The following is a 21,902-nucleotide window of genomic DNA, read 5'->3' as shown; positions in this document are numbered from 1 at the left end:
AGTTATATATATGTCCAAAAAAAGGTGAAAAGAACACAAGACAAAGGAATATTAGTGAGGTGAAATTAATGACTTGCCCGCTACTCTCAAAACTTGCAATAATATTCTTTCATTACTTTATAACAAAATGTATTTTAATTATCACAAAAAGCAGAGGCCTGGCCTGCTGAAATACTTTTACAGTCCCAACATAAATGTCATAGGAAGTTATCACTCTTTTCAACTTTAACTTGGTTTAAAAAGAATTTTAAGGTTTAAAAAAAAAAAAGGAAAGTCTTCTCCCATCTACTATAGCAGAAAACACCTTTTCCTTACGCCTCCATCTAATCTGGCGACACTAAATCTCTCCACTAATAAACACACCAACATTTCTGAGTAATTTTTAAAATATGATCTGTTAACACATTTACTGACGACAAAACCTCATGAAGCAAACTTAGGCTTCAATACTCACTTTATTACTAAACATTTTACCTAAGGAATTAACAAAGAACTTTTTTTTCCCCCTAGAAAGCCAACAAAAGTCCAAGGAATTGTCTACACCTACCTGGCCCATACACTATACATAAAACCTTGCAAAACATTATTTCTATGTGAATTATCCTTTCTATGGCATGTCTTCAAAAAAATTACAGATACTCTGCTGCCTTTTCTCCTTCCTAACAGGAATTTAAATTTCTATTTATAGTATTGTGATAAACACTGCAACCCAATACAATTCTGAATCATTACCTATGCCATAAAATTAAGGTCAGCTTTATTCTAATAGCCCAAAACTGAGGACAATCCAAATGTTCATAAATAATATTATGAACAAATACTGTAAAGTCATACCTTGGAATATTCTTGACATTAAAAAACAAACTATTTGCATGCAGCAATATGGATGAATCACAGATAATTATGTTAAGCAAAAGATGCCAGATCCTGCAGCCATAAAAAAGAAAAAGATCATGTCCTTTGCAGGAACATGGATGGAGCTAAAGACCATTATCCTTAGCAAACCAATGCAGGAACAGAAAACCAAATACTGCATGTTCTCACTTAAAAGTGGCAGCTAAATAATAAGAACACATGCACACACAGAGGGAAACAACACACACTGAGGCCTCTCAGACGATGGAGGGTGGAGAGTGGGAGGAGGGAGAGGATTGGGAAAAATAACTAATGGGCACTGATCTATACAACAAACTCCCATGACACATATTTGCCTATGTAACAAATCTGCACATTTACCCCCGAACATAAAAGTATTAAAATAGGGGGAAAAAATGCCAGACCTAAAAATGATTTCCATTTACATGAAATTCTAGAAGATGCAACTATTAATCAGTAAGTCACAGAAAATAGTGGTAGAGGAGGAAAAATGACTACAAAACAGCTGGGGGAAACTTCTGGGGATAATGAAAATGTTACTTATCTTGATTCCAGTAATAGTTACATCAGTGTGTGCATTTTTGAAAACTCATCAAAATGTACACTTAATGAGCATACTTAAAATGAAGGTATTTTATTGTAAATTTTACCTCAGAAAACTTTTTTTAAAAAAGACTAAACTTACTAAAAGTAAACAGACTGCACCCCCCAAAAAACAATGTATTCCAAGACTAAGCTTTAATATTTCTTTTATGTTAAATTGCCTTCTTTAAAGGTATTAAAACAGATGTTAAAGTTTTAGCTAAAATTTAAAACTGAAGAACATTATCTACAATTGTACTGTTGACACAGCACCCATTAGCCACATATGGCTATGTAAAGTTAAATTAAGATTAACTAAAATTTTAAAATCAGTTCCTCGGCCCAGTGCGGTGGCTCACGCCTGTAATCCCAACACTTTGGGAGACCGAGACGGGTGGATCACGAGGTCAGGAGATTGAGACCATTCTGGTTAACATGGTGAAACCCCATCTCTACTAAAAAATACAGAAAAAATTAGCCAGGCATGGTGGCGGGTGCCTGTAGTCCCAGCTACTCAGGAGGTTGAGGCAGCATAATGGCGTGAACCCGGGAGGCGGAACTTGCAGGGAGCCAAGATCGCACCACTGCACTCCAGCCTGGATGACAGACAGAGACTCCGTCTCAAAAAAAAAAAGAAAAAAAAAATCAGTTCTTCAAAGGCACCAGAGGGAATAACTTTACAGTGGACAAACCTAACAACGTATGAAGGTCAACATCATCAAGGATGATAAAACATGATGACATATATACTCTCAATATGATGAAAATGGCACTTTGTAATCTTTCTCTAAAAATCCATAATCACAGTCTAATCATGAAAAACATCAAATTCTAAAAGAGAGTCATTCTACAAAATAACAAGTACTCTTCAAACTTGTCAAGGTCATCAAAAACAAGGAAAGTCAGAGAAACTGTCATAGCTAAGAGAAGCCTAAGAATGCATGACTAGGTATAACGTGGTATCCTGGATGGAATTCTGAAACAGAGAAAGACTCTAGGTACAATTAAGGAAATGTAAATAAATGAGGGACTTTAATTAATGACAATGTATCAATATTGGTTTATTAATTATAACAATGTACCCTAGTAATGTAAGATGTTAATAACTGGAATTCTGCACTATCTTCTCAATTTTCTATAAATCTACAACTGTTCTAAAAACTAAAGCCTATTATTTTAAAAAAAAGTTACAATTTAAAAGTTAAGGCCGGGCCCAGTGGCTCACGCCTGTAATCCCAGCACTTTGGGAGGCCAAGGCGATCTCATCACTTGAGGTCAGGAGTTCAAGACCAGCTTGGCCAACATGGTGAAACCCTGTCTCTTAATAAAAAATACAAAACATCAGCTGGGCACGGTGGTGGGTGCTTGTAATCCCAGCTATTCGGGAGGTTGAGGCTGGAGAATAGCTTGAACCCGAGAGACAGTGGTTACAGTGAGCAGAGGTCGTGCCACTGCACTCCAGCCTATGCAACAGAGCAAGATTCCCTCTCAAAAAAAAAAAAAAAAAGTTTTTTTCTACACTTTTTAAAAATGCAGTTCCTCAGTCACACGAGCTAGTAGTATCTCAAGTGCTCAACAGAAACAAGTGGCTAGTAGTTACAGTACTGGATGGTGGAGATTCATAGAACATTTTCTTCATAGCAGAAAATTACAACTCATCCTAACTTATAAACAAATTCTTATCTACTCAGCACTAAAAATTCTCAGTAATATCTAAAAACCTTCAGTGATGTGTTTATTCTAATTTCAAACACTTATGTTTTAAAATCAGTTTTTAAAAAATCAATGTAACATATGTAAATGTAACACTGAAAAGTGTTCTACTCCTCAAAGCAGCAGTTTACAAAGTACAATCTATGGACCTCCAAACTCTTTCAGGGCATCCATGATGTATTTTCTTAATAATACTATTACAAAATACTATTGTGATCTCATTTGCTAGTTTGAGAATTTTCTATTGCAAAAACTAAAATATTATTTGCATTTTTCAATGTGTTGACACTTGCACAGACTGTATAGTGATGGGGAAAACTGCTGGCACTACAGCATGACTGAAGTTAATTGCAACAAACTGTACCAGCAGTCACTGTATTCTTCACTGCCATGTGGCACATACTCATAAGAGAGAGGGGGGAAAAGCCACTTTTATTATGAATGCCCATGACGAAGGAGTAAAAAATATTAATTGTATTAATCTTGATCCCTAGGAACACATCTTTTTAATATTCTACATGATGAAATGGGAAATATGCATTTCTACTGCATACAAAGTCATGAAGAATGATATTTAATGCAACTGTTTTGGGTTACAAGCTCAATTAGTTGCTTTTTTCCACAGAACATAATTTTGACTTGAAAGAATAGCTGCACACAATACGGCTGTCCAGACTTGTGTATGTAGCAGATATTTTTTTTCAAAACGAATGAGACTTCAAGAAAAACAATTCAGAGTACTTGTGGCCAATTATAAAATTTGACCTTGGCCGGGCGCGGTGGCTCAAGCCTGTAATCCCAGCACTTTGGGAGGCCGAGACGGGTGGATCACGAGGTCAGGAGATCGAGACCATCCTGGCTAACACGGTGAAACCCCGTCTCTACTAAAAAAATACAAAAAACTAGCCGGGCGAGGTGGCGGGCGCCTGTAGTCCCAGCTACTCGGGAGGCTGAGGCAGGATAATGGCATAAACCTGGGAGACGGAGCTTGCAGTGAGCTGAGATCCGGCCACTGTACTCCAGCCTGGGTGACAGAGCGAGACTCCGTCTCAAAAAAAAAAAAAAAAAAACAAACAAACAAACAAAAAAAAACTAGCCGGGCGAGGTGGCGGGCGCCTGTAGTCCCAGCTACTCGGGAGGCTGAGGCAAGAGAATGGCGTGAACCCGGGAGGCGGAGCTTGCAGTGAGCTGACATCTGGCCACTGCACTCCAGCCTGGGCAACAGAGCGAGACTCCGTCTCAAAAAAAAAAAAAAAAAAATTTGACCTTTCAAGCAAAACTTAGAATTTTGTTAAAGTTTCTATTCGTCACCATGAGTCAGAAAGTTTTCCAATATTTAAAGGCTTTTCTGATAAGTGCTGATTTCAATGAAAGTGATTTTTTGATACTGTATAAGATATCCATTCAACATGGAAGCTAGACAAATGGATTTTATATTTACAGAGGGCAAACTATTGATATAACTCAGATTTCATATCACAACTAACCTTTTAAAAAAACACTACTTGGTTACCCAGTGTTAAAGTAAAGCAATAAAAATTTAAAATACAAAAAAAGAAAAAAAACACTGCTAGTCAAATTTTAGTGTAATATCAAAGAATATCTGCAATTATCTGTAAAAGCTATTAAAATTCTCTATTACAACTATATATATATTATATATATATAATATCATTGTGAGGATAATTTTCCTTCATATACTTCAACCAAAGTAATAAATAGCAACAGACTGAATGCAGAAGCAAATATAACCCAGTTGCCTTCCATAAAGCAAGACATAAAAGAAATCTGTAAAAAGGTAAAACAATGCCAATCCTATCAACAAATTTTTAGAAATGGTGTAGAAAATAGTTATGTCATACTAAAAATATATTTATGTTAGCATGTAATGAGTTTGTTATTTTTAAATGAACTAATACTTTTTAAATTTCTTGATATGATAAACAGATATAACTAAAAAACCAAAAGCTCCTTGGGGCCCTCAATAACTTTTAAGAGGGTAAAGAGGTCCTAAGATCAAAAAGTTGATTAACATCTATCTCAGAGAAAGAAGAAAAAATGAAAACCAAAAATAAAGCCTGGGCAACATGGTGAAACCCTATCTCTACAAAAAAATACCAAAAAAAAAAAAAAATTAGCCAGGCATGGTGGCGTACGCCTGGAGTCCCAGCTACTCAGGAGGTACAGGTGGGAGGATAGCTTGAGCCCAGGAGGCAGAGGTTTCAGGGAGCCAAGACTGTGCCATCACACTCCAGTCTGTGTGACTGACCAAGACACTCTCTTTAAAAACAAACAACAACAACAAAAACTTAAAAACACATAAATAAACTTAAAACATACATAAATACCCTATAGAGCATATCAAAGGGCATACAATATCACTGACAATAAGAACACCAAGATCTGGCCAGGTGTGGTGGCTCATGTCTATAGTCCCAACACTTTGGGAGGCCGAGGTGGGTGGATCACCTAGGTCAGGAGTTCGAGACCAGCCTGGCCAACATGGTGAAACCCTGTCTCTACTAAAAATACAAAAAGTTACCCGGACATGTAATGGTCCTGTAATTCCACCTACCTGGAAGGCTGAGGCAGGAGAATTGCTTGAACCCAGGAGATGGAGGTTGCAGTGAGCCGAGAATCGCACCACTGCACTCCAGCCTGGGAAACAAGAGCGAAACTCCATCTCCAAAAAAAAAGAACACCAAGATCCAAAACGTGACACTTATTCAGAAAGTATCTAGTGTTTTCAAACTGTACCCTTTCCAAGGACAAAAAGACTTTTCACATTTTGGATTTTACTTAAATGATTGTTTGGCTGCCTCTCTCACTGGGCTGTAAGGCCTGTGAAGACAGAACAGCATGTGTTTTGCTCAACCACCAGGGCTAGTCCAGCACCTGGCACAAGGCAATCATTCAAATATTTGCTGGGTTTAAATATTTTTTTAAAGACAAAAGACCCACAAACAGAACTCACTGACATGTCTATTCGAAACTCACAAAGATGGCTGGGTATGGTAGCTGATACCTGTAACCTCAAGCACTTTGGGAGGCCAAGGTGGGAGGATTGCTTGAGGTTAAGAGTTCTAAACCAGCCTAGGTAACACAGCGAGACCCCCTCTTAAAACAACTTTTTAGGCCGGGCGTGGTGGCTCACACCTGTAATCCCAGCACTTTGGGAGGCCAGGACGGGCGATCAAGAGGTCAGGAGATCAAGACCATCCTGGCTAACATGGTGAAGCCCCATCTCTACTAAAGATACAAAAATTAGCCGGGCGTGGTGGCGGGCGCCTGTAGTCCCAGCTACTTGGGAGGCTGAGGCAGGTGAACGGTGTGAACCCGGGAGGAGGAGCTTGCAGTGAGCCGAGATCACGCCACTGCACTCCAGCCTGGGCAACAGAGTGAGACTCCGTCTTAAATAAATAAATAAATAACTTTTAAAAAATTAGCTGTAACCCAGGCACAGTGGCTCAGGTCTCTAATCCCAGAACTTTGGGGGCCAAGGCAGGAGGATCACTTGAGCCCAGGAGCTCAAGACCAGGCTTAAGGCTTCATCTCTACAATTTTTTTTTCCCCGCTGCAAGACAGAGTCTTGTTCTGTTGCCCAGGCTGGAGTGCAGTGGTGCAATCTCAGCTCACTGCAACCTCTACCTCCCGGGTTCAAGGGATTCTCCTGACTCACCCTCCCAAGTAGCTGGGATTATAGGCCCGCACCACAACACCCGGCTAATTTTTCTACTTTTAGTAGAGACAGGGTTTCACCATGTTGGCCAGGCTGGTCTCGAACTCTTGACCTCATGATCTGCCTGCCTCAGCCTCCTAAAGTGCTGGGATTACAGGTGAGAGCCACCGCGCCCGGCCTCTACAAAAAATTTTTAAAAAGTAAAATGAAATAAAAGTTAGTTTGGTGTGGTGGACCGCGTGTATAGCTCCAGCTACTTAGGAGGCTGAAGTCAGAGAATCACTTTAGCTCAGGAGTTCCAGGCTGCAGCAAACTGCCTGCATGACAGAGCAAGACCCTGTATCTAAAAAATCAATTTAAAAGATGAAATTTTGTAATCAAAATTTACCTATTTACATAGTAACAGCAACATAAAAGCCACCACTCACTGAGGGCCTACTTAGTGCATGCCAGGTATTATACTTAGATTTTTCATTGATACCATAACCATAGGACATACTTTACAGATAAAGATAGTTAGGCTCCAAAAGGTTAACCTGTTTAAAGTTACATGTAATAAGTAACAGAATTTTTTTTTCTTTTTTTGAGATGGAGTCTCACTCTGTCACCCAGACTGGAGTGCAGTGGTGCAACCTCAGCTCACTGCAACCTCCACCTCCCAGGTTCAAGAGATTCTGGTGCCACAGCCTCCTGCGTAGCTGGGATTACAGGTGCCTACCACAAACACCCAGCTAATTTTAGTATTTTTGGTAGAGATGGGGATTCTCCATGTTGGCCAGGCTGGTCCCGACTCTTGACCTCAGGTGATTCACCTGCCTGGGCTTCCCACAGTGCTGGGATTACAGACGTGAGCCACCATGCCTGGCCAGAAAATTTTTTTTGGTTTCTTTTTTTTTTTTTTTTTGAGACAGGGTCTTATTCTGTCACCCAGGATGGAGTGCAATGGGAGGATCACTTGAGCCTGGGAGGCTGAGGCTGCAGTGAGGCTGTAGTTAGGACTACAGGCCCATGCCACCATGCCCAGCTACTTTTTTGTTGTTGTTGTTAAAGAAATGAGGTTTCGCCATGTTGCCCAGGCCGGTCTTGAACTCCTGGACTCAAGCAATTCACTCAGCCTCGCAAAGTGCTGGAATTACAGGCGTGAGCCACTGCACCTGGCCAAGCGACAAAAGATCAAACCCACATCTCCCTGCTCAAAAGCCCTCAAGCTTTTCACTACATACTGATACGGTACTCAATATTGCTTTTTTCCCCAGTTCCTTGCAATTTTCAGAAGAATTCATTTTGTACAAAGTCACTTTTCTTTCCTTTTCTCAATCTCCATTCTGTTCACTGTCCCCAAACTCCCACCCCCTTGCACCACACAATTAAACAATATAGTTGCCCTCAATTAAGGAAGAGTGTATGTTCTTATAAAATACATTATGGGAAACTTCATTAATAAAGGTACAAACACTGGACATGGAGGCTCACGCCTGTAATCCTAGCACTTTGGGAGACCAAGGCGGGAGGATAGCTTGAGTCCAGGAGTTCAAGACCAGCCTAGGCAATGTGGCAAAAGCCAGTTTCTATAAAAAATAGAAAACTTTGCCATGTGCAGTGGCGTAAGCCTGTACTCCTATATTCAGGAGGATGAGGTGGGAGGATCACCTGAGTGCAAGAAGGTCAAGGCTGCAGTGAGCTGCGACTGCAACACTGCACTGCAGCCTGAGGGATAGAGCAAGGCCTTGTCTCAAAAAAAGTTTTTTTTAATTAAAAAAATATACAAAAAGGCTGGGAGCGGTGGCGCATGCCTGTAATCCTAGCACTTTGGGAGGCCAAGACAGGTGGATCACCTGAAGTCAAGAGTCCGGGACCAGCCTGGCCAACATGATGAAACCTCGTCTCTACTAAAAATACAAAAATGAGTCAGGCATGGTGGCACGTGCCTGTAATCCCAGTTGCTAGTGAGGCTGAGGCAGGAAAATCACTTGAACCCAGGGGATGGAGGCTGCAGTGAGCCAAGATGGCTCCACTTCACTCCAGCCTGGGCAAAACAGCGAAACCCCACCTCAAAAAAAAAAAAAAAAAAAAAAATCCCAATGGTAGAAGTAATATAAAAAGCTAAGAAGAGGGTCAGATTCCAGAACTAAAGGGCTCTCTGATTCACTGATCTTGAAGGACGGCTGCTAATCCAGTTAACCAAAAACATCTGGTCATGGTTTGGGGAGCACCACACATCAATTCCCAAGAAACTGATCATGAGAGCCCCTGGTTATGGCTACTCCTGGAGACCTAAGCCATGATTTATCAAATAGAAAGTACCAAGACAATTCCTTGTCAGTCTGTACAACCAAATTCTTGTTGTACAGGAGGAATTTTAAACCTCAAAAACTTCTGCCAATTCCTCGTCAATCTGTATAACCCAAGGACCAATACTGAAGAGACCAGAGCTCCCAAGACTTCCTCCATGCCCAGAACTTGAATAAAAGGCACTTTGTTCCCAAAGAAGATACTAGCCACAATATCACCACAGAAGAAAACATATTGCTAATATTATCATTCTTCCTACTGTTTCTGAACAATATAAACATTTCTCCTTCTTTCTTCCTCCTTTTGGTGAAAAGAATAAAATCAGCAAAAATGAAATATTTTAGGAAAAAATACAATGCCATCAACATTGCCACATCATTTGATAATCTTACCATAAGCCAATGTTTTCCACAGAGGGATTCCCTAGATCCTGTGAAAAAAAAAATTTTTTTTTTTTTTTGAGACAAGGTCTTGCTCTGTTACCCAGGTAGGATTGCAGTGGTGCAATCGCAGCGCTGTACAGCCTCAAATTCCCAGGCCAAGGGATCTCCCAGCCTCAGCCTCCCAAGGAACTGGGACCAAGGCATGCACTACACCACACGGAGCTAATTATTTATTTTTATTTATTTATTTTGAGACAGAGTCTTGCTCAGAGTCTTGCTCTATCACTCAGGCTGGAGTGCAGTGACTCAATCTTGGCTCACTGCAGCCTCCACTCTCAGGTTCAAAAGATAATCTTCTGTCTCAGCCTCCCAAGTAGCTGGGACTACAGGCGCGTGCCAACACACTCGGCTAATTTTTGTATTTTCAGTAGAGACAGGGTTTCACCATGTTGGTTAGGCTGGTCCCAAACTCCTGACCTCAAGCGATCCGCCTGTCTCAGCCTCCCAAAGGGATGAGATTACAGGCGTGAGCCACCATGCCCAGCCAAACTTTTTTATTTTCGTAGAGACATGATCTCCCTATGTTTCCCAGACTAGTTTCAAACTCCTGGACTCAAGTGATCCTCCAGCCTCAACCCCCCAACATGCCTGGATTACAGATGTAAGCCATGCCGCACCCAGCCCGTGAAAATTTTACACAAATTATGCAGAAATCCTTTTAAACCTCACAAAGCTCTGAATACGTCTTATGTCAACATCCAGATTTAAGAAAACGTACAATATAAGAAAGAACTCTTCTACCTTAAAAATGAATTCAGCTACCATCTGCTAAAAACAACCGTGGTTAAAAAAAAAGGAATCAGGCCGGGCGCGGTGGCTCAAGCCTGTAATCCCAGCACTTTGGGAGGCCGAGACGGGCGGATCATGAGGTCAGGAGATCGAGACCATCCTGGCTGACACGGTGAAACCCCGTCTCTACTAAAAAAATACAAAAAACTAGCCGGGCGAGGTGGCGGGCGCCTGTAGTCCCAGATACTCGGGAGGCTGAGGCAGGAGAATGGCGTGAACCCGGGATGTGGAGCTTGCAGTGAGTCGAGATCTGGCCACTGCACTCCAGCCTGGGCGACAGAGCGAGACTCCGTCTCAAAAAAAAAAAAAAAAAAAAAAAAAAAGAGGAATCAGAGGTCATATTTGTGGGCTGTCATTAGACATATCACTCTATAATAAATCACTTTTATTAGTTCCTAGCCTTTGCATCAAAAATCTAGACATAATAATACAGTAAAATGTAAGTAATAAAATATTAGCTAAGCAATTAGGTGTCACCAAGTATATACGAGCTACAAACAATAATAAATAGGGGCTGGGTACAGTGGCTCACGCCTGTAATCCCAGCACTTTGGGAAGTCGAGGTAGGTGCATCACCTGAGGTCAGGAGTTCGAGACCAGCCTGGCCAACATGGTGAAACCCTGTCTCTACTAAAAATATTAAAAAGTAGCTGGGTGTGGTGGCACACACCTGTAATCCCAGCTACTTGGGAGTCTGAGGCAGGAGAATCGCTTGAACTCAGGAAGCGGAGGTTGCAGTGAGCCAAGATCGTGCCACTGCACTCCAACCTGGGCAACAAGAGTGAAACTCCATCTCAAAAAACAAAAATTAAGGCCAGGCACAGTGGCTCACGCCTATAATCCCAGTACTTCGGGAGGCCGAGGCGGGCGGATAAGCTGAGGTCGGGAGTTTGAGACCTGCCTCACCAAATGGAGAAACCCTGTCTCCAGCAAAAATACAAAATTAGCGTGGTGTGGTGGCGCATGCCTGTAATCCCAGCTACTTGGGAGGCTGAGGCAGGAGAACTGCTTGAGCCGGGGAAGCGGACGGTGTGGTGACCTGAGATGGCGCCATTGTGCTCCAGCCTCAGCAACAAGAATGAAACTCTGTCTCAAAAAAAAAAATACAAAAATAAAAAAAATACACAGGACTTCAAAATGTTCCATTAAAAAAGTTTGCTTCAGTATTATTTAATAATTCTGGAATACAAAAATGTATTATTTCAAAAGTTTACACTGTCTCACTGATCCTTTCCCAAATGTAACGGTCCCCATTACTACTCTAATAATGTGAATAGAGTCTATAAAGTTGGACCTTTCGAATTCTATATGGCTTCCTAATACTCAAGTGTAGCTTAATACTATAAAAAGTATCGAGAAGTTAAAATTTATAAAAAACAAACAATGGAAATAACCAACGAATTTGTCCACATAAAGCTTCTCCTTTGCTTATGTCTGCTTGCTAAACCTTTACCCAGCCACTCCTCTGAACCTCCAAAATCAAGAATTTTTGTTAAAAAACTGCACTAAGAAGTCCATGTGTGGTGGCTCACACCTGTAATTCCAACATTTTGGGAGGCCGAGGCGGGTGGATCACTTGAGCCCAGAAGTTCAAGACCAGCCTGGCCAACATGGCAAAACCCCATCTCTACTAAAAATTAGCTGGATGTGGTGGCGAATACCTGTAATCTCAGCTACTCAGGAGGCTGAGGCATGAGAATCACTTGAACCTGGGAGGCAGAAGCTACAGTGAGCTGACATTGTGCCACTGCACTCCAGCCCAGGCAACAGAGCAAGACTGTCTAAAAAACAAACAAACAAACAAACAAACAAACAAAAACAGCACTAATAAATTTCAACAAGTATGCCTGGTGAGACCTACTGGCCTCATTCACCAAAAGATAGATAGGCATATACATTAACTCTTTAGAACAGAGAAATCGAAACTGCAGAGCTATACACAGGACATTTTTCTAGAATGCTAGAAAAGGAAAAATGTCTAAAGCTTCTCTGGGAGTCTACCTAGAACAGTCACCATTCTACCTTCTCTGAGACCTGCCCCCGCCATGAGGAGTGGGACCTTTCAGCTAACTGTGTGTGCACTTCTAGACTCCAACCCTACGTCCATAACTGGTCTCATCAATGATGGAGAACTGAGCCAAGTTCAACCAGTCAAATCTCCCCTCCCAAGAATCTGAAACATGAACACTGTGTTAGCAATCCGTTGGCTACTGGCACTAGAGCCTAAGTTCATATGTGGCTCCAAGAATTAAGTGGCCACTTGCTACCATGAGTTTGTGTTTGTTAAAGGGGGAAAGGTCAGAATGCACAAACACAACTAAAGCAGGACAAAAAGAGACAAGAGAGGACACTGGCCAGCTGGTAGAAAAGTGCTATCTACAAGTACTATGGCTCCTGAAAGCTTCCCAGTTTCTGGTTCACATCCCTCATGAAGTCAACTGCTCTTTGGTTCTTTAGAGTACCCCTGCCTCCAAAGCATTCCTCCTTGTTTCTTGCCAACAAAAAATTATTATGACAGTTTAAGACATAAATTCACACCAGGATCAATGCAGAAAGGGTACGTTACTCTTACTGTTCATAAAGGATCTGACAGGCACCAGGGAAGAGGTTTCTACTCACTACCCAAAACCTCAGGAGAAATAATAGGGCAAAAATAACTAAAACCTAAAAGCAGAAATTACCTATTTGCAAAAGCCCTCAGGCTTTGTGCTTCCCTTCCACACTTACCTGTTCAAAAATTCTGCTGGTTCGCAGCAGGAGATTTGAGCAGACTTTGTTCAGATCCTTTTAACACTGTAAATAATAAAAATATTAATATAAATCACCCAGCAACCTCTTAGGAAACTTTAAAAGCACAATTTTTCATCATGAATATATTCTGCAGAAAATGGCTTCCAAACCTGGTTAAAAGATTAGCTCAGCTGGTGTATTTATAAACTAGATTCCCTAACATCTAAAAGTCTCAGTAGTTCTACAATGGAAATGAAAACTATATATTTCTTAACAAAAGTCCCAAGTGATTCTTACGAAGCTGACAAATGAAGACCACCATGAGGTTTCAGGGAAGTGATTATTTGGGGTTTTCATTCAAAACTCCATTATAGGGACTTGGTATTAACTTTTAAAACCTACTGCCAGGCACAGTGGGTCATGCCTGTAATCCTAACACTTTGGGAGGACAAGGCAGGTGATCGATTGAGCCCAGGAGTTCAAGACCAGCCTGGGCAACATGGCAAAACCCCATCTCTACAAAAATTAGCTAGGCATGGGGCGCATGCCTGTAGTCCCAGCTACTCGAGAGGCTGAGGTAGGAGGATCACGTGAGCCCAGGGAGGTCAAAGCTGCAGTGAGCTGCAACTGCACCACTCCATTCAGCCTGGGTGACAGAGTGAGACCCTATCTCAAAAAATATATATCTAACAGAAAAACAAAAGCCGCATCACAGCAATATGCATCCTACACAAATAATCACTGAACCCTCAGAAATATGATTATTGCCAAAATGTCCAGGGAGCAAAGCTCCAAGTGTGCTTTCAGTTGCGAAATCACAACCTGCCTTTAATGCTCTGTTGGGGCAGTATCTTAAAAATTCACAAGTTGGTGATATTCCAAGTGACAAGGAGTGAACTTAAGTATAGTATCTTCAAGTAGTTTCTCAGCTAAAATCAAATGATACCTTATTGCTATACAAAGTCAAAGAACAATAATTAACAATTAAAGTTGACAATTCCATTAACTACAGGAAAGCCACTAGGTAGAGAGACAGACAGACAGAGATTTTTTCTTTCTTTTTTTTTTTTTTTTGAGACAGACTCTCGCTCTGTTGCCCAGGATGGAGTGCAGTGGCACAATCTCAGCTCACTGCAACTTCCACCTCCCAGGTTCAAGCGAGTCTCCTGCTTCAGCCTCCCGAGTAGCTAGGATTACAAGTGTGCACCACCATGCCTGGCTAATTTTTGTATTTTTAGTAGACACAGGGTTTCGCCATGTTGGCCAGGCTGGTCTCGAACTCCTGACATTGAGTGATCCGCCCACCTTGATCTCCCAGAGTGCTGGGATTATAGGCATGAGCCACTGCACCTAGCCAATTATTTTCAAAATGGGGTCTTGCTTTGTTCCCTCAGCTGGAGTGTAGTGGTACAACCAGAGCTCACTGTAGCCTTGACCTCCTGGGCTCAAGCAATCCTCCAGCCTCAGCCTCCTGAGTAGCTGGGACTGTAAGCGTGCACCACCATACTCAGCTAATTTTTTAAAAATCTTTTTTTAGAGATGGGGGTCTCTCTATGTTGCCCTGGCAGGTCTCAAACTCCTGGGCTCAAGTGATCTTCCTACCTCAGCCTCCCAAAGTGCTGGGATTATAGGTGTGAACTACTGCACCCAGCCATAGAAGAGTTTATTATCCACTTCTCCTTCCCTTTCCTCCTGCCCTTAAAAAATTACACAGTTCAGTGGGTAAAGTTATATGACCTTTGGAAATTATAACATGGCTACTTTTTTTGCAAAATTAAATCAGAGGTGGATGTGACTTTTTCAAATTGCATTCTTGGTGGGGCACAGTGGCCCATGCCTATAATCTCAACACTTTGGGAGACTGAAGCAGGAGTATTACTTTAGACCAGAAGTTTAAGACCAACCTAGGCAACACAGTGAGACCCCATCTCTACAAAAAATATTGGCCAGATGTGGTGGCATGGAACTGTAATCCCAGCCACTTAGGAAGTTGAGGCAGGAGAAAGGCTTGAGCCTGGGAGGTTGAGGTTACAGTGGGCAGTGATTGCACCGCTGCGCTCCAGCCTAGGTGACAGAGCAAGACTCTGTCTTATTTGGAGGGTCTTGCTCCATCACCTAGGCTGGAGGGCAGCGGTGCAATCACGGCTCACTGCAACCTCAACCCTCTAAGAGACAGGGTCTTGCTCTATCATAGGCTGTAGTGAGCCGAGATTAGGCCGCTGCACTGCAGCCTGGGCAACAAAGTGAGATTCCATCTCAAATAATAATAATTAAGGTAACGAAACCCCATAGTTAATAAGAAAATAGAAAATTGTGTTCCTCATTTACTTAAAGTAGGGAAGTATGTAATACTTTGAAATATTTTTATAAAATGAAGTTTGGCCAATTAAGAGAACATTCTTTGTTTTTCAAACCTCTCTCCTCTTTCAACCTCACACAAAACTATAGGCAATTCAATAAACGTATCACTTTACATTCCTACATAATTAATTTAGTATATTTCTCATTCATCTGAGAGCATGAATAAAATGTAAAAACAATATTTGGTCAAGAAACACTGCAATGCTACCTATTAGCAAGTTTATACATGAAATAAAAATCTCTAGTTTTAAAGAGATGTAATTTTTCAAAGCATTAAAAACCAATGGAAACTCTAGAACTTTTTAACCTTATTTTAAACTTCTATTTATTTCTTTTTCATTTTATATATTTTTCCTTTTATTCTTAAATACTCTCCCATGCAAAAACCATAGGACTTTATCACCATAAAACCCTAGTGGGAGTCAAGCAGTGAAAAAAAGCTTGAGTTCAGACTTTTACAACAATGACCAAACAATATGTCATGGTAATTTAAACTGAAGGAAAATGGACATTTGACTTGCCTCTAAGAGACCTGGGTTAACACCAACATAGGCTGTAGATTCAACCTAATGAGACTAGTCCCACTATAATCTATAAGAAATAGAATAAAACAGAAAGTATGGAAAATTTAATCAGCAGAGGCTAATGGAGAATTGCAAACAAAGTCAGAATTTGAAAATGGCACAAGTCAAAGATCCCATAGAAGGGCAATCATAAAAGCAACAGTAGTAATCTTTTTAACCAAAAAGGTTCTCCCAGATAGCAATCACTATCAACAGTTTCATCTTCCAACGTGAAGGTCAACAAAAAGAGAATAGACATATGGAGTACTAAAATGCAGAGTCATGAAAACAAATGAGCTGATACGACATCAAAGACATTATAATTTGGAAATGTCATTTCAAAAACACAACAGAAAAACAAGAGGGAGAAAGGCAATTAGTTAAAACCCTACCTCATCACTACCATCACTATGCCTCCCTTTTAGACAAGGAGTTGCATTCACACACTGACCTTGTAATTCCCATCTTCTCATGATTTTGAGGTAAACCTACTCCAAAGTGTTTTTCACATGTGCATCTCACCAGCAAAAGCATTTCAAACCCAAAATATTAAAATTTCTCAGCTGAACTAAAATGACGAGGACATTTATGAAAGCTCAGTAAAAATAATATAGAGATAAGCTGGAAGGAAATCAGAAAATGTTTTTTGCAAAAAAAAAATGTCTATTAAGTATCAGATTAGAGAACTAGTCTGAAAGGTAAAAGTGGAGGAATAAAAAACTCAGCACACAAAGTTCTACACGTGTAAAATGTAAAGGATATGCACACGAATTAGAGGAAGAGTCTCTGGGCTGGATAGCACATTATTAAGGGAATTCTTTACTAACCAGATTAAGGATAATTTGAGTTAATACACTGTTTCCACCTTTCTTCCTGGTTATGTTCCTTAATCATATGTCTAAATGCCAACGGAAAATTTCTCATTTCCCTACATTTGCAAATATCCTGAAATTTCCAAAGATACCCCTTCTTGTAAAGCAAGTGCTTTTGAAAAGCACTTTCAAGCAGTTTATCACCAATCTCATTTTAAAACATTTACTTTTGAGAAAGATAATTCATTGTAATTTCCTGAAATATTTGAGCATCCTAAATTTTTCCAAATTAGGGGATGGGGAGGGGAATTACATAGGGGAAGGGGGTTGCATAGGCTGACTGCTGGCCCAAATCTCCAGAATCTGATATCCCTTTCCAAGAATCACAAGAGGTAAGAAAAAAGAATTCAGGAGAGCAAATAATCCATCTCATCTTAGTACCAAAGAGGTAAGTACACACATCTCCCACCAGTCTCCCTCTCACCCTTGCCTCTCGGCCTAGGCTAGCCTCCATGCTTTTCCCAGTCTACTCCTGAGTCGCTCCCAACTAAGTTTTTGTCTCTGGGTCTTCGCTCTTGCTGCTCCCTAGCCTAGAGCACTTTTACCCCAGTAAAGCTAAAGAAACAGCACCTTCACCTCTGTTGGGTTTTTCCTCCAGTGTTAGCTTCTCCATGAGGCCTTCTCGGGACACTTAAAATTAACCCCTCCCCAAATCCCTATTATTCTATCTCCCTGATTCATTTTTTTCCTTCACATCGCTTACCACTACATCATGTATTTTACCACTACATCATGTATTTTACCTATCTGTCTAGAAATGAATTCCATACAGACAGGAATTGTTTGGTCTGTTTTGCTCCCAGCACATAACGGTGTAGTAAGTACTCAATAGGGTATCTGTCAAATAAACGCATGTATGAATGAATAAACAAATGAATGGAAGCACATAGTCCCTTCTCCCTCTCCAGCCTCAAGACTCTCAAATGCTTTGTCAGGTATCAAAAAGGCATGAAGCCTTCTCCTTTCTGGTGAATCACTACCATCACCAGTGTATTCATTGATGTTAAATTTCGAAAGAAACACCATGTGACATTTTTCCAGTTACGTGCCACTCTTAAATACTTTTCTAGTGTGCTCTTCTGATGTCAACATCTGATGTAAAAGCAAAGTACATATTCCAGTTTGAGCACACCAGAAACTGCTATACTAACTAGTAAAACACGTAAAATCATCAATGAATAAGAGAAAGTATTTGTGTTCTAGGCAAAATGGACAAAATTTGTAAGGCCAAAGCTACAAATATTAGAAGGATCAAAATTAAAGTACAGAATGACAAAAAATTTTTTCTAATCTAGGAAGTCATTTGATTCTAAAAAGGAAATACTATATAAGAATACCTTCCCCAGACACAACACTGGGAATCAAAACTGCCTTAATTCAAGGTATACAGCACTAGATAGGAAGATGTTCACAGGTTCTGGCCCCATACTCAATTTCTTGCAAGTTAAACTGGAATACTTACCTTTCTTACACAGAGACTACGTGTGTTTAAGTGCTTTGACTTGCAGGAAAATGAAAACAACAAAATAAAAAACACGGTACTAGATAACTAACTGCAAAACAACGTTATTGCTTCTCGAATACGATCATACACTCCGCTTCTTTCAGGCCCCCATTCCATGTTCGCTTGATTTATGTTTCAGTCACAAAACAAGTATTCAGAGTGCTTTTGGAAACTGCTGACACTTAAGGTTAATGCCCATTTCAACCTGATGTGAACATTCGGGTCCCCAAGGCTGCCATGGGCTCTACTTTCCCAGCCTCGGTCCCAAGGTTCCGATCATGGTGGCTCCACCTCGCCTCAGGCCTGGTCCAGACCCAGTACTCTCGCCACGGAAGGAGTCTCCTTCGTCCAGATGCTCCGTGGGGAAAGCAGGAGCGCACCTCCCAGGGGCTAGGTGTGGACAGGAGAGCCGGCAGAAGCAGCTGTCTGGCCGCAGCAGCTGTTAGCGGGGCACCCCGAGGCTGGGCGAGTGGCTGGCCCGGAAAAGCAGGCAGAGGAAGGCGAGCCCTCCGGCTCCGAACAAGCCGGCCTGACACTGCCCACCCCACCACCCTCCTGCCTTGTTCGGCTCCCCTCGCAATGCCAAGAGGCCCTGGCCAAGGGGGTCCTCGGATCCCTGCGGCCGTGACGCGCCAGGGCCCTCAGCGCCCCCAGCGCCCCTCGCCCGAGAGGAGGCTCTCTCCGGCCCTGCACCTGACCTGTCCCGTCGCCTGACGGCCCAAGCCGGCCGGAGCGGCCTGTGGGTGTCCATGCGGCCGGGCCAGCTCAAGCAGGAGAGGCAGGGACACGAGCGCGGACCGGAGGCACAGACGGCCCAGGACGAGGCGGCGGGGCCAGGGCGCGGAGCAGAGCCGAGCAGGGTAGCGACACGGAATGGCTCGTTACCTGCGGTCCGGGACAGGGAGTCTCAAAACCCAAGTCAGTCCTCAGCCTCAACAACACAAGATGGCCGACACGTCGCCACGTACGTCACGTGACCGCGCGCTCGCTCCGCCACGCCCCCTGCTCCGCCCCCGCCCCTTCCCGCTTCCCTCCCCACTCTCCAGTCTCCCACGACATCCTTCCTTTCCACCGCCACCCGCCCCTCTGCCCAGACACGCCCCTGCCCGAGACCCGGATGAAAGGTTGGAAGAGGGCGGGGTCGCGGCAATGCGCAGGCGCCTGTTGACCCCTTGGCTGCGTTTGGGTACCTGCCCTTGAGTTGAGTGGACTTGGTGCCCAGAGTTGGGCCTGGACCAGGCACCCTGTGACTCACTGTCCTGTATGCCCAGAGCCCTTTTGCAGTTCAAAAGCCTCTGCATCACCTACGGACTGGTTTTTCAAATTAGAACTTTTCCACAGCTTTTAGTCCGGCATTTTCCTGCCCAGTTGCCATCCTAGAGAGAATGGGAAAGCCGCAAAAGCTGAAATTCAAACCAGCTTCTCTACTTGTTAACAGTTCTGGTAGAACTGGGAATTCATTCCAGAGTGTTGTACTGGGACAGCTGGGAAGGACTTGAGCGCTCTGATTCCTTCCTAGGACATCTGAGGCTATAGCCCTTTTACCTAGAGATGAACTGTTTTGGAATGGACAGATAAAATATAAGACACCCAGCAATATTTGGGGCACACACTGAAAAACTGTTCGTTGTTTTTCTGAAATTCGAATTTAACTGGGCGTCCTGTGTTTGCTAAATCTAGCAACTCTATCCTTAGGCATCCCATTCTTGCCTGTGTCTCCAACTTCTTCCTTCCTACAGGATCCTTCCTGTCAGTTTTAAAGATTACTTTTGTCTCCTGTCTTAAAATGGAATGTTAAAAACTCCAATTCTCAGGCCGGGCGCGGTGGCTCACGCCTGTAATCCCAGCACTTTGGGAGACCTAGGCGGGTGGATCACGAGGTCAGGAGATCTAGACCAGACCATCCCGGCTAACACGGTGAAACCCCGTCTCTACTGAAAATACAAAAAAAAAAAAAAAAAAAAAAAAATTAGCTGGGTGTGGCGGCACGCGTCTGCAGTCCCAGGAGAATCGCTTGAACCGGGGAGGCGGAGGTTGCAGTAAGCCGAGATCACGCCACTGCACTCCAGCCTGGCGACAGAGCAAGACTCCGTCTAAAACAAAAACAAAAACCTCAAATTCTCGGCCGGGCATGGTGGCTCACGCCTGTAATCCCAGCACTTTCGGAGGCCGATGCAGGCAGATCACCTGAGGTCGGGAGTTTGAGACCAACCTGACCAACATGGAGAAACCCCGTCTCTACGAAAAATACAAAATTAGCCGGACATGGTGGTGCATGCCTATAATCCCAGCTACTCGGGTGGTTTAGGCAGGAGAATCGTTTGAACCCCGGAGGCGGAGATTGCGGTGAGCAGAGACCATGCCATTGCACTCCAGCCTGGGCAACAAGAGTGAAAATTCGTCTCAAAACAAAACAAAACAAAACAAACTCCAATTCTCCCTCCTGCGACCCTGTTCCCTTTCAAAGCCAGGTTGCACCAAAGAATTGTTTATATGCATTTTCTCCAGTTCCACACCTGGCATGCAATCATCAACCACTCCTAGGTGGCTTCTGTTCTTTCCTATCTGCCTGTTGCTTGCCCTAAGAACACCCCATCCTACAGGTTGATAACTGGAGTCTTTCAGTCCTCATCTTGACTTCGTGTTTCCCTGTCTTCAGTATGATTGACCACTTCCTACTTTATGAAACGCTTTCTTTTTTTGTATTGTTTTGTTTTGTTTTGAGACGGAGTTTCGCTCTTGTTGCCCAGGCTAGAGTGCAATGGCGCGATCTCTGCTCACTGCAACCTCCGCCTCCCAGGTTAAAGTGATTCTCCTGCCTCAGCCTCTTGAGCAGCTGGGATTACAGGCATGCGCCACCAGGCCCGACTAATTTCGTATTTTTGGTAGAGACAGGGTTTCTCCATGTTGGTCAGGCTAGTCTTGAACTCCCGACCTCAGGTGATCCTCCCACCTTGGCCTCCCGAAGTGCTGGGATTACAGGCATGAGCCACCACACCTGGCCTTCTGAAACACTTTCTTCCCTTCACTTTTATACCCTTACTGTTCAAAGTGGTACAGTAGCATCAACATCATGTGGAGACTTGTTAGAAATACAGAAATTTAAAGGAGCCCTTAACAATCCCATTCTGCAGAATTCTACCCCCATAGCGTGGGAAAACAGAGAGAGATCCCATTTCTTTTTTTTTTTTTTTTTTTTTTTTTTTGAGACGGAGTCTCGCTCTGTCGCCCAGGCTGGAGTGCAGTGGCCGGATCTCAGCTCACTGCAAGCTCCGCCTCCCGGGTTCACGCCATTCTCCTGCCTCAGCCTCCCGAGTAGCTGGGACTACAGGCGCTGCCACCTCGCCCGGCTATTTTTTGTATTTCTTAGTAGAGACGGGGTTTCACCATGTTAGCCAGGATGGTCTCGATCTCCTGACCTCGTGATCCGCCCATCTCGGCCTCCCAAAGTGCTGGGATTACAGGCTTGAGCCACCGCGCCCGGCCGAGAGATCCCAT

The 21,902-nt window shown here is 42.8% G+C and overlaps 1 protein-coding gene across 7 annotated transcripts in view; it reads right to left on the bottom strand.

The window, feature by feature from the left end:
* Positions 1–19,379, bottom strand: part of LOC105473906 (GRB10 interacting GYF protein 2) — a 164,072-nt gene extending 144,693 nt beyond the window's left edge. For 3 of the 7 annotated variants that reach the window (XM_011728101.2, XM_071073571.1, XM_071073572.1), the window contains exons 1-2: positions 19,290–19,379; positions 13,102–13,167 (exon numbers count right to left, since the gene is read on the bottom strand). The gene's annotated coding sequence lies outside the window, so the exon portion shown is untranslated. Of the gene's footprint in view, positions 1–9,534; positions 9,573–13,101; positions 13,168–15,986; positions 16,057–19,289 lie in introns of all 7 variants that reach the window. The other 4 variants (XM_071073568.1, XM_071073566.1, XM_071073567.1 and 1 more) reach the window with 4 other exon arrangements.
* Positions 19,380–21,902: the final 2,523 nt, after the last annotated feature.

This window comes from Macaca nemestrina, chromosome 11, assembly GCF_043159975.1.
Source record: "Macaca nemestrina isolate mMacNem1 chromosome 11, mMacNem.hap1, whole genome shotgun sequence".
NCBI classification, from domain to species: domain Eukaryota; kingdom Metazoa; phylum Chordata; class Mammalia; order Primates; family Cercopithecidae; genus Macaca; species Macaca nemestrina.
This window is presented reverse-complemented; position numbering and strand designations above follow the sequence as displayed.